We start from the raw sequence: 7,549 nt of genomic DNA on the forward strand, positions 1-7,549 counted from the left end.
GCTCTCTCTAGGGCTACTTCCACTCTCCTCCTTTATCTTCCTTCCCTGAGAAGAACTCGTGAGATCTTTGGAGCAGGAACTGTCCCTTATTATATGTTTGAACAGCACTTAGCATATAAGGGTCTTGATTTGATTTGGAGGCTTCTAGATGTGTTTGTAATGCAAATAAATCCTACTGTTTCTCTTCCTGACAATATAGCAGAATTGGAAAAGTAAAAACACCTGTATAACTGAGAGAAGGGTGACTTTGCAAAGCAGGGATCCAGGATGTGAGATGAATTACTAGCTTCTCAAACCACCTTAAATGACCTTAATGTCAGCAGTCATGCTTATAAGCAGAAATATATATAGATTGTTGGTCAGAAAAAGAAATCTCATGGTCAGCATGCACCGTTCAGTGCTCTGCAGGACTTCTGCATCTTGTTAAAGATGGGAGGGAGACAGGATCTAATGGATTTGGTGGGGCCTGGAATAAAATCTGTACTTTATTTTTTAAAAGCATTCCTTCAATGTAGGTTCCAATAAGAAAATGTAGGAAAACCCCATATCACAGCAGCTGTGGAAAAGATTCTTGTCGGCATAAAGAAGCCAGCCTTTGCATACAGTGATGTCAGCCTCTAAATTTAACTAGGTGCCTTGGAAAACGTCTCACACAAAGAATGTAATATTGGTATTTTTAACTGCTCCATAGAAACATGCCATTGATGTTAGTCCTCTCTGCTGAGGAGTATGATGCCTGACATAGCCTCTGGTCAGGACAGGGATGTAGGCAGCCATGCCTAGTGGTTAAGCCTGAGGTCAGGGACCTAAGTCCAGAGCCAGGAGTCAAAACAAGGTCACCACTTGAGTCCAGATGCCACTATTGTCATCAGGAGCAGATCTGAGTCCAAAAGCCAGACTGGTGGTCAAGAATAAACCAACATCATGAAACTGGAATCAGGGAGCCACAGATTAAGCTGGGGTCAGGCAGCCGAAGTCAGGAGCTACAGACTGAGCCAGACACGGAAGCTGAGAGACACGCTAGGGTCAGGAGCCAGAGCCAAGAACCGTTTCAAGGACAGGAGATGAGTCATGGGCAGGAACAAGACAAAGGGCAGAAGCTGGACACAGAAACCAGAATCACAGGGACATGGACCAAAAGCAGGGGCCAGGGTCATGGTATGCTCCTGGGACTAGCGCAGTGCATAAACTCGTCAGGAGAAGCCTTGTGTGCACAGCTCACCATTTTCTATCCTGCTGGTTTTAAAGCTATGCTTGGAGTGGGGTCGTCTTCCTCCCAGCACAGCAGCCAACTACTGGCTACTAGTGGGATGCCCCGTCCTCACTCTGGAAGTGACACATCAGCCCTCTAGAGCAGGGGTCAGCAACCCCTGGTACACATGCCAAAGCATGGTACAATCAAGGTTCTTTGGGTAAATCTGATATCTTTTATTTGACCAACTATTAGACTCAAATAGTTGGAAAAAATCTTCTTTGCAAGCTTTCAGGTACAAATGCCCTTTGTCAGGCTGAGGAAACATCTGCAATTGGTCTGTGTTCTTCCTGGATGGAACAGAATAGAAGCCAGGGGCCAGAGTGCATGGGAGACTCCAGCCAGTGACATTTTCTACTCAGATTTTCCTATTCATGACAAATCCCTGAGTAGTGGGGGGGAAAAAAATTCTCTTGAGGAGTTTTCTTTTTCTTTCTCTAATTATTAGATTTCTGGGATTCCTCCCTTCCTTTTGCTATTTATTAAATATTTATAGGAAATCACTTCAGAATTCAACTTTTCATTCAATATTTCAAGTATTAATTGCAAGTCTCCTCATACAGTACCAAGTTCTGTTTAAATGACAACTATTTCTGCAATATCAAAATACTGTCAGAGTTGGGAATTTGCCGGTGGCAAATACATTGCCCCAGTCATTACCTGAGCACTGAGCTGCCAGTCACCCGCCTCTCAACTGCCACCCTGGCATGGTACACAAAGGCATTTTGCTTGGCACATGCACCCCGGGGTAGATGGTGGAGGAGCTGTGAGGTGCCCAATCCTTGTTGTGGCACTGCAGCTCCAGCCCCTTCCCCATCGTCCACATTGAGGTGTGCATGCATCCACTGCCAGCAATGACTAGGACTGAGGCTCCATGGATCCTGGTGCAGCTGCTTGCAGCCTCTTCACCATCTGCTGCAAGCAGCCTGGGCTCTGTGGCAGAAATCAGGGGCCTGCCCAGAACCTGGGTCCACTGCAGCAGGCAGCCGGTAGGCTGCAAGCAGTTGCACTGGGGTCTGTAGAGCCCCGGCCCAACTCGTTGCTGGAGGTGGGTGCACGTGCGCCTCAGGGCAGATGGCAGGGAAAGGGCCGGCAGCTGTGCTGCCACAGCAAGGATCAGGCCCCTTGTAGCTCCCCTGCCATCCACCCTTGGCACACCAACATCTTACAAGTCAAGGTTGTGGGTACTTTGGCACTCTGCCCAAAACCATTGCTGACCACTGCTCTAGAATTTTATGTTTGCATTGAGTACCTGAGCAGTACTTCTAATACTGCTACAGCTTTCTGATCCTCAGGGAGATAACTGGTACCTGAAGTCACTTTTCCTGCTAATGCAAGATGGATAAACCATTAGCAAGACCCAAACATTATCAAAATCCATCTCAACCTGGTAGAATGGGGGCCAAATCTTAACTGGCATTGCAATGGAGGTTGATAAGTTCACTTGGGACAGCAGAGGAGTGGTATAGAAGATCACTTCCAATCTAATTCCTGCATTCTTTTCATTAAAAAATCTGTTACCTTTCAAGAGATGGATATAAATTTTAGGTGCTGGAGTGGCAAAGTTCAGATCCTGATTCAAAGTTTTCAGAAGTTTAGTGATGTGTATGTCCAGAGTTTTATTGTGGGTCCATCTCTAGCTAGCCTGACCCAGTGTTCATTGAAGTTAGTATAAAAACTCATCAGTTTCATGGACTGTTAGATTTGAGCCTATAATGCTTAAAATACAGATCTAATTTAAAACAAAAAAAGGGTCTCTGTGGAGATGACACATTTCTACAGCAAAGATACATCCCCTTTGCGTGTCTCCTTGTACTGGAATGATTAAAATTAGTAGGGCTGGGTATTTGACTGGTCAAATAAAGTTTGGTCAATTGACCAGTCAAATATTGGTCAAAAATTGTAAAAAAACTGCCAACAGGTCCAAATAATACACAAAAAAACCACAAAAAAGCCTGCAGCCCTGTCTCACATAGGAAAGTTTGGAGAGCTGTTATGGGGGGGTCCTGGACTTTCGGATTCAGATCTGCTCCTGATGAGAACAATGGCATCTGGACTCAGGTTGTGACCTTGTCTTGACTCCTGGCTCTGGACTTAGGTCCCGGGCCCCAGGCTTAACCACTAGGCATGGCTACCTACATCTCAGTCCTAACCAGAGGCTTATTATTGACATGGGCTATGTCAGGCATCATACTCCTCAGCAGAGAGGACTAATGTCAATGGCATGTTTCTATGGAGCAGTTAAAAATACCAATATTACATTCTTTGTGTGAGACGTTTTCCAAGGCACCTAGTTAAATTTAGAGGCTGACATCACTGTATGCAAAGGCTGGCTTCTTTATGCCGACAAGAATCTTTTCCGTAGCTGCTGTGATATGGGGTTTTCCTTACATTTTCTTACTGAAACCTACATTGAAGGCACGCTTTTAAAAAATAAAGTATAGATTTTATTCCAGGCCCCACCAAATCCATTAGATCCAGTCTCCCTCCCATTTTTAATGAGATGCAGAAGTCCTGCAGAGCACTGAGTGGTGGATGCTCACTGCTGACCATGAGATTTCTTTTTTTGGCCAACAATATATATATATATTTCTGCTTATAAGCATGACTGCTAACATTAAGGTCATTTAAGGTGGCTTGAGAATCTAGTAATTTATCTCACATCCTGGATCCCTGCTTTGTGAAGTCACCCATCTCTCAGATATATAGGTGTTTTTACAGCTACTTTTCAATTCTGCTACATTATCAGGAAGAGAGAAACAGTATGATTTATTTGTATTACAAGCATATCTAGAAGCCTCCAAATCAAATCAAGACCCTCATATGCTAAGTGCTGTTCAAACACATAATATGGGACAGTTCCTGCTCCAAAGATCTCACAAGTTCTTCTCAGAGAAGGAAGATAAAGGATGGGAGTGGAAGTAGCCCTAGAGAGAGCTGAAGTCATTTGCAGGAGAAACCATAACTCCTACTTCCCACTGCCCTGCTCTAACTACTAGACAAATAATATAGCACTGTTAAATAATCATTATTTTTACATGAAAAAACTGCCTCATAGCCAAGGAAATTATAATTAGCTCCACTTTGCATGCTGGGAAAGTGAAAGATGACACAATTAAGTGAACTGCCTAATGTCACAAGGAAGTGTCTGGCAGAGCCCCTGGAAGCAGTGCTAGGTAGGTGGTGGCATCAGCTGTGGAAGCTGCCTGCATGGTTCCACTGGAGACTGGGGCATCCGCTTGGGTCTGCAGGTGACGCTGCTGCATCAGCTGTAGTGCCAGGCAGTCAGCCCAATCCCTAGCAGAAACCTGCAGGGTTAGCATGTACCTGACACTGCTGCCGGTGGTCAGGGCAGGAGCTGGTGTAAGCTGTGGATGAGGTTGGGACATGCCCATCTGCCCAGTATCATACAGCAGCCAGAGCTGCCAGTTGCCTGTGGTCCAGATCCTATGACTTTGCGGTTGCCAACCGGAGGGCCAAATGCAATCAGTTGGTGGGCTGGATTTGGCCCACAGGCTGTATTTTGCCCACCCCGACTAACACAATGCCAAGATTCCACCAGTGCTACCTATGAATGTTTAGGCCCTCCGTCAATCTCATCCAATTGTACCTTAATTAAATCCCTAGAGGACACACTATGGAAAACAACACGACCTAGTCAGAGTGATGGTCTAGAATAGTGATTCTCAACCAGGGTGCCAGGTTGAGATTTGAAATGATTCACAAGATAAATCCAATGATTTCAAATGATCCACAGTGCTAAAAACATCCTGACCAGTGTGATCTTTCTGAGTTCTTTACAATACAAAAATGGATGCATTATTTTTTCATAGTCAAAAAATGAGTGAAAACTAAGAGGTTGCATTTTTCTAGAGTTCCTCAAGTCTAACAAAGAGTGTGCTGAGTTTGAAAAGGTTGAGAAACACTGGTCTAGAACAATCATTTTCCATCACTATTATTCTATAGTACTGCTTCTTAGAAGTTCATATACTGATGATATATTGTTCTATAAACACATATCTAAGAACAAAATATTTTCAGTCATTTATCTTTCTTTCTTGCCTGTTCCAAGAAGGGTGACTATAAGTATTCCTTACTGGACTTCTCTTAACTACCACAAGAAAGCTACTACCCACACTATATTTGTTATTTTCTGTCCTTATTGCTATACTTTGTCTTACTTCCTAATATACAACTTAAAGTTTCACAATTCTGATTTTCACATTCTTATATCTTCTTTGTCTTGCTCCCCTTCATTGATGCAACTCATAGAACTCTTCTTCTTGGATTTGCAACTAGTGATTGGCTTCAGTGTTTCTTGGAAGATGTGTTGGCCTCTATTTGCTAATTGGGATGTTGCACTGACTTCTGGCTTATTTTATGACAATTGTTGAAGCATTTTCCTTCTTTCCTGCTGTTTCTGTGGTCTAGTACATCATGTTAGAGGGATATGCAGTATACCCAGATAGATAAGCATTAGGTCTTGATGTCTTGTTGAAAGAAGTGGTGGCCAAGATACCCGAGTTATCTTTAAGGGTCTACCCAACTTGAGGAAGTGGTTGGTTGATTTCACAGGAAGACTGTGGGGCTGGCTGCCATTTTTGTGGGCTGATCGTGATGGGCCCCCCACACCTCTGCCTGAGGGGCCCTAATGGCCCCACCCCTCACTGCTGATTAGCTGCAGGGGTGGGGCAGATGTCATACTGCCCCACCCCCTGCCACTGTTTGGTTGCAAGGGCAATCCATCATGTAGCCCCACATTTGCCACCCATTGGTGGAGAGGAGCGGGGCTGTACAACAGGCACCCATCAGCCAATCAGTGGTGACAGGTGGGGGCAGCAGCCGTCTTGGGTTCCCCTTTGTGTCTGCAGCCCCATGAGGGCTGGTGGCTCCCTCTGCAAAGTCAGCATTTTATTTTCAGTAAGGTATTTTTTGTGGGTTTCACGGGCATTGCTGATTTCACAGGCAATGCCGGATTTTGCAATTTCCATGAAATCCAAGGTCCCTAGTTATCTGCCTACCATTTTATAAAGTTGATACTTCAATTCTGTCTGGATGGTCACAGATGAGACTGCCAATCTCAGGGCTGGAAGTGGGATTGCAAACATCAGGATAAGCCTCTTTTGTGTACATGAGTAGGAAATCTAAGTTCATGTCCTTGGTCTGAACACATCTTGTTGCTTGCTAGAAATTCTTTGGGTTTGGCTATCCATTGTTTTCAGTACAGAAAACATTGTTTACAAGAACTTCAACAATGTAAGCACTTGTGGGAACTCAGAGTAGCCAAAGTTTAGTGGAAGCGGAACTACATACAACATCATTAAGTTCCTATTCAGCAAACAGCCAATGCTGTCTTATATATTTCCCAAATATTTTAGAGAGAAGGGGTGGTCAGCTAGATGAATTCAGGAATTCAGTGTAATCCAATTTAAGTCTCATATGTGCTTATTCATTATGGCCTAAATCCAAAACCCACTGAAGTCAGTGGAAAAGCCCCAACTGTATTTCTGAAATTTCCCTTTACTTCTCTACAGTAGTCACCAGGATATCTAGAGAAAGCGACATCCTTGAAGTGTTGCTGCAGCTAATTAGGCTCCCTGAATTGTGTTATGTGGCACACTGTGGGCTCCACATTGCTCTGTGCATTTGCTGTGTTCTGTTTTAGAGATGGCAGCCTCCCTAAGGCTAGAGATACTGCCAGCATACCTCAGCATCCTCTCAAATCAGGGCTCTCAACCTGCCGGGCCTGCAGCCCCACTTCTGACACACCCCAGTTTGTCCAGGGGCATTTCTGTGGCAGTAGGTCACAGAATGGTGTACTAAACCCTTGCTTTTGAATACTGACTTGGTTTGGAGCAAGAATTTTGGCTTTTCCACTGACTTGCAGAACTGTCTTTGTGGCCTTTGGTAAGGCAGTTAACCTCTCTGTGGCTCAGTTTTCTCATCTGCAAATGGGTATGTTACTTTCTTTTCTGCAGAGAGAAAATTATTCAGGAAGTGAACCATTCTGTGGAAGATATCAACCATCCCAAGACTTTTCACATACCATTATAGGGTACCCAGATCACTCAACCCACCTTAGTAACATTACTGAGTGGTATAGTCCTGTACTGCACTGCAATGCTGTATTACACAGTACTGTAAACTCATTAACAGACCCACCTTTAAACCCTGATTTGACTCCAGTTCAGTTGGAAGACTTTCATAGATTTCATAGTCATTAGGGCTGGAAGGGAGCTCGGGAGATCATCGAGTCCGGCCTCCTGCCCCAAGGGCAGGAAGTCAGCTGGGGTCAAA

This window comes from Gavialis gangeticus, unplaced genomic scaffold (assembly GCF_001723915.1).
Source record: "Gavialis gangeticus isolate Ggan-Ray unplaced genomic scaffold, GavGan_comp1, whole genome shotgun sequence".
In the NCBI taxonomy this organism is placed as follows: Eukaryota; Metazoa; Chordata; order Crocodylia; family Gavialidae; genus Gavialis; species Gavialis gangeticus.